Consider the following 6,289-nt stretch of genomic DNA (forward strand, 5'->3'; position numbering starts at 1 on the left):
CCTTCTGTGAGTAGTCATAAAAAACAGTCTACTGCTACCATTCTCAATGTTAATCATTGAAGTGTCTGAGGATTAATCACAATGCCCCTCTTCAGACTTTTCTTTTGTAGACCAAACAACAAACCAGCAGGAGATTCTCTCTGTGTCCTCACCATGTGACTGAACTTGTGGATGTATCAATACCGTAGGGTGCTTATGTGTGGGTCAGCAGCTGTTGTCTGTAGAGGATTATGGACCCATAGAGGATGAGTTGGGTTGTCCTAGTGCGAGCCCCTATGGCACAGCTGCAGAAACATGATTCTCCCCTTTGCCTATAACAGGAGAAAGGCCTCACTCTTACAGAGTGAAGAGTGGAGTGCTGTGATTATTATGTAGCCACCCAGGAGCTCTGCCTATTTCTATTCACAGTACAGAACAACACAGAGACATAGACACAAAGAAATTTGAGAATGCAGAATTTCTCTGCAAAGACTATCAGGGTGAGTAAAAAGTTTTGTCATCATCTAGGAGGCAGAGGCAGTGAAGTAATTTGTGGTCCTTACATCTACTCCAGATTCCAGGCTAAAATATCCCTCTTCTTGCAAGCTGCAGAACAACAGACTGAATTAATTATTTCCCCAGCTATTATGCCACTGAAGAGATGCTGGCTTCCATCTGTGGTCTTGCAACTACTGGTTGTGTGAAGGACCCATGCATAACTATGGATATGTTTGGAGTAACCAGCTTGACCCACTGTGAATGCATGTGTGAACATCCATTCAGATATGGAAAAGAAAGCTTGATACACATCAGGACTTGTTCAAGATGGATACCTGTGTCAACTTGAACTCCTGAGCTGCTGCTCTTTCCTGTATTAACATGGACCTAGGAAATTCAGTTGGAGAAGAAATGTGGTCATAAGTCTGTGCAATACACCAGTGCCCTGATGCAGTGGGGAAGTTGGGACCTAAATGCCCTTGAACCAATACTTCAAAGGCAAAAATTTCCCTGGTCTTCAGTAACTGCAGTAGATGTACGTAATTCTCCAGACACTAGTGTTTCCCATAAAATACTGCCACAAAGATATTGTGCTAAAAACAATAGACTGGAGTTACTGAGTTAGTTCACATTTTGCTTTTCTTCTCACTTTCAGTTTGATTCACTTGTAAATATACTCTCCTTTTCCTAATAAACACTGCCTGTCAAACAGATACTATCAGAGTTTAACACATGAACGGAACATTCCTTATGATTTTAGTTACAAAACTTTATGTGGGTGAAATCTGATAGAATAAAGTCTTGTTAGTATCTGTTTTCATTCATTTGACTGATTACATAAGAAGGAAACAAGCACATGTTTGTATGGGACAGGGTGGGAGACTGAAGGGAGTTCAGGATCTGCCAAATGGGACTCTGTTACTGTTGATATGGCTGGTTAAATAAACAAGGAAAAGGATCTGTGTTCACCAGACCTGTGTGTGGGTAATAGGACTGGGCTTCAGGAATTCCAGTTTTTTTTTTCAATTAAAGAAGCCAAAATAAGCAAGGAAGGAAATTCTAAAACAATGAAAATCATGTGGAAACTCATACTGTTAAAAATACTTAAGACTAAATAGAAACAATATGCAAAAAGTGGTATGGACCTTTTTAAATGCACCTATCATCCTATTAGTATTTTTAAGGGCTAACAATTCTCATAGAACTTAAAACAATCAAAGAGACCTGCTGGTCCTAAAATGTATAGCAAGCAAGCTTAGAAACTGTCATAAGATCTTGCATTAAAATCCTGCTGCAAATAGTAGAAATCTTTATTTATTGTGAGTAATAAATATTTGAGACATCCAAGTAGCTAATAAGTAGATTTTGAAATTTGAAGATCATGCAAACGTGCATCTTCTGCACCACAAATACCTGCAGTGATTTATAGCTCATGGCATACTGCCTGCTTCAAGGCTTGCCCATCACTGGTCATGAACACAAAACTAAATAGAGGAGGAGTATGTGGGGAAGAGACATGACAAGAAGATGACAATAGCAGTGCAAACTACGGAGGGATGTCCAAGGCTTCTCGCACTAATGGCACTGGTGTGTTTGGGCAAAATGTGCAAGCAGAATGGTCAAGGATGAAGCATGAAGTGTAGGTGATATTTGAGAAGACATTGGACGAAGAGCTAAGGAAGCATCAGAAAGTACCAGGAACAAATACTGAGATCAGGACTACATAATGACCTTAAGACTTGAGAAAGAGACTGCATAAGAGATTGACAAGGATAAACAGGTAAAAATAAATGACGATAGCAAGAAAAAATGGGAAAATGGTGAGAGCTGGCTGACAGATGACTAAAACCTTTAGCCATGGAAGCAGCCATGGGAAGAGTAGAGGAAGCTGGAACTAGATCTGGAGGGAAACAGGATGCAAAAAGTGAAGCAAAGGGAAGGAAACAGATGAAGACAACACTCTGGGTTGAAGAACAGAAAGGCATGTAGTGCTAAAGAGAAGTCATGGAAGAAGGAAAGGTGCTGGAGATAAGGTAGACTTGGACAGACTGACATAGCTGGTTGCACTATCTGAGCTGTAAGACAGGATCTAGCAAGAAGGCTTGTTTGCACATACAACGCAAAGAGTTTTCTGCTAACATAACATGTGGTTGCTCTTGGAAGAAGTGGTTTTAAGGACATAAAAAAACATTAACATATACTGTTTCCTATCAAACATACATTACCCAGCTCCTTTAAGCCTCAGCTACCCAGGAGCAAGATACTACTATGTGGAAATGTAAGTAAAAGAAAGTGGCAACAGCAAAAAGATCCTCGTGTCAATAAAGGTACTAAAGCTGTGTTCTGGAGTGTGTGTACTTGTGCCCTCATCAGATGCTGATTTAGACCTTTTGTGCTCTAACTGATCTAAACCTAGTCTACATGGAAGAGGAACAGCATTACCAGATAGCTGGAAGGCCTAACGGAAATGGAGTACCTAAGCTGTACAGTGCTCCTGCTTACAAAATGTTAACACAGCTCTCTGAAGTGCTCTACCCCTTTGTTTCATTTACTTATGGACCAAAAAAAGTTGTGGGCAAGCTCAAGAGACTGAGGAAATTGAAGCTTACCCACCTTAGCTTAATTTTAGTTGAATCCCAACTAAACTGACACAAGGTCTATCCCACACATCTTGTGCCTGCCTGTTCTCTCCATGTGCCTCTTCATAGAATCTGATGAGTTGGAAGCAACGCACAGGGCTCACCGAGTCCAGCTCCCTGCTCCTCACAGGACTACCTAACACTATGCGACTTAGGAGCATGGCCCAGATGCTTCCTGAACTCCAACAGGCTTTTTCACTTTTATGAGCAAGGACTCCTGATTCTCAGTATTTCTTCTACTTTCATTCACAATCCTCTTGCAAAGGTGCAGGGAAGCATTTTCCATGGGTTTAACATGAACGGGATAATTTTGGTCAGAGAATTTAAAGCAGCAAGGGAACATAGCCTTGCACACCCCATAACCTTCAGAACACCCTGCTGAATGGTAAAACAATCAGACTAGAAGCACTACAAAACCCTCACTTTGGTCCTTCACAGGCGTACTTTCCCACTCCATGAAGAAAACTTCTTCCCTCCATTGCAAGTCTCTAGAGATGACTCAGCAGTCCACTGGAGAGCTGTACTTCTCCAGTTGGAATATCCCTCTCAGATTCTCATGTTCTTCCTTAGCAGTGTATTCTCAGACACAAACTTCTTTACTTGCCATTAATGTCTCACACTTTCAGACCATACCAAATACTCAAAAAAACCCCAGTAAGTGAGGTGAACTTTGACTTGCAAATTTTGAAGATTTTTCACATGGAGGTGGTGTCCACTGTTCCTAGTGTGGCAGCCCAGCTCCATCCTGAATCTGAAGGCAGCCAGCACCTGATATTGGAGAGGTGTGTGAGCCTCTTATGTTTTATCTGATATTTTCTTAAAGCAGAGGCTGTTCAGCTTTCCCATAAACTTTCATACCATACATCAAAGGCATTAAACAACTATGATACTTATCTATTTGATTCCATAAGAGCCTCAGCCAAAGAGTCACACCAATGGCTTAATGTTTCCCTTCCTAAGCACTCCCTCCTTTAGCATGACCTTCAAATCACACCAAAGGACATCACTCATTGAAGAGGGGGGTGGGCTCCTTCTGTTTCCCCTTTGTGCAATACAGGCTTTTCACAGGCTAATGCCCATGTTAGATTTATTATTCTTCCCCATTCCAGTATGTAATGTGTCTGTTGCATACTTCAACACAGCCTCACCATCAGACCTACACAACACAACCCTCAGTCATGATAATCTTTGGTTGGTAACATGCAAGTGTTTTAACTAGAGCTGATCAGAACAGCATCTTGGAATGACAGAAACCTGACATTAGTTTCCATGGGATTGTTTTGTTTTGGATGTGGTTTAGGTTCCTCGTTTCTGTGGAATAACCCCATTTTCATTGCCCCATTCCCAGTAAAACACACTTTTGTTCCACCACCACAAAAAAAAATCCCAAACCCAATAGTCAATCAACTGTCCCTTCCATGGACTCAGCAGAGGTAAGTATACGTAGTCTGCCGCTTCACTCTTTAATGTTACTCTTAAAAGAGATTGTCCACAATCCCCAAAAACTGAACTAACCTCAACTTTGTGTCACATTTCATGAACTCCATCAACTCACATTTCACTGTCTTTAGCCTATTAAGGACTTTACCATTTGAGAAGCTTTAGACAGCAGCTCTGTCTTCTAGTGTTCTCTTCATGCTTTTGAAGAAATCCTTGCAACCAAAACACCACCATTTAGTTTTACAAAACTTGCCACAGCTTCTCCCAGTCACCTTACACTCTTGCTAGTACTCTTTTAAATAATTTTTTCACCACTCTCCAGCTGATGCCATTCTCAGTTTTTATAGCAGCCTCCAGTACCAGCTTTAAAGACAGACCTTCATACTCTAGTCTATTTCTCCAGCCCAGCAACACCTCCTAATGATAACTGGTTATTTTTAGTAAATCAACTATTTTACTCTGTATTGATAGGTTGGGTTAATTCTGCTTGGTACTGGTGTTTTCCACCTTGCCTTGAACATCTCCAGTGCTGCCAGGATCTGATATTCCGTGGCTCTGATGGGCAGAGAGGCAACTGTGAATAGATACCTTTTGTTAAAAGGTAAGATTTTTTTGTGAGTCTTACCATGATTGATTCTTTTCCTCACCTTCATTTAAAAACGAACAACCACAATTCAAATGCTCTCAGGCCAGCTGGGGTCACGTTCAACACTTTCTGGAGCATTTCTTTTATGACCTGTCTTAAAAGTCATTACCTTTGGCTGAATTTCTAATATTCTCCCAAACACATGCTTGATCAGAAATAATTTCCAAGCCCATGGTGTACCTTGGTGTGTCATTTTTCTAAGCTAAGTACTAGCCACATTTATAATGGACTTACACTTGGAATGTCCCTCATCACAGAAAAAAACAGACACTTTTACTCTTCTTCTGGAGATTCCATGTTTGGATCCAAATAAATTGAAATCAGAAAAGATCTATTCATTATCAGTTCCCAGGTTTTAGGAAAAGCTGAAGAACATCTAATAGGAAAGAGGTTTCCAAGACAAGTTGTCTCAGTAAAGGACCTGGGCTTCAGGTAAGGAAATACTCTTGTCACTGCACTCAACTCCCTGGAAGACATTTCCACAGCAGCCATTTCTTTTACTTGAAGCAAATACCATAATGATGCAGTGCACGCAGTTTAAGCAAAATTTGCTTCCTCATGTCAAAGAGCTTCAGTGACTCCAGCTTGAGCCGGCTGCAGGGAGCAGGAGCTGCAGAGGGCACAGCCCCTTGGCCTGCCCAGACACCCGCTGGGTGCTTGACTGCCTCCTGGGGATGCCATTCCCTTCAAAAATCTGTCCTCCAGTAGAAAACACGCTCTAAGCAATTAATGAGCAGCGCAGACAAACTGAGGAACTCCATCACTGAACGTTAATTGAAGCATTATGTCCAGAAGCGTCCACAGCACCATTTGGCACACGTAACTATTCATGTTCAGAGCAGACGCTTCCCCCTGTCAAGAAGCACCGACTTATCACGCAGCGCTGGGAAGGGCCTAGGAACGGCAGCAGGGCTCGGGGGAGGCTGCGGGGGCCCCAGGATGGGCAGGCCGAGGCCCCGGGCAGGCCCCAGGCCGGCCACGCACGCCTGCAGCCACCATCTCGAGGCAGCGGCCCTGCCCGGCCAGGCCCTGCCCGTGGAGCTCAGCCGCCTTCCGCTTTGTGCAACCTGCAGCAGCCGCCGGTTCG

The sequence above is a fragment of the Chaetura pelagica genome, unplaced genomic scaffold, assembly GCF_000747805.2.
Source record: "Chaetura pelagica isolate M959 unplaced genomic scaffold, ChaPel_1.0 scaffold48, whole genome shotgun sequence".
Lineage (NCBI taxonomy): Eukaryota > Metazoa > Chordata > Aves > Apodiformes > Apodidae > Chaetura > Chaetura pelagica.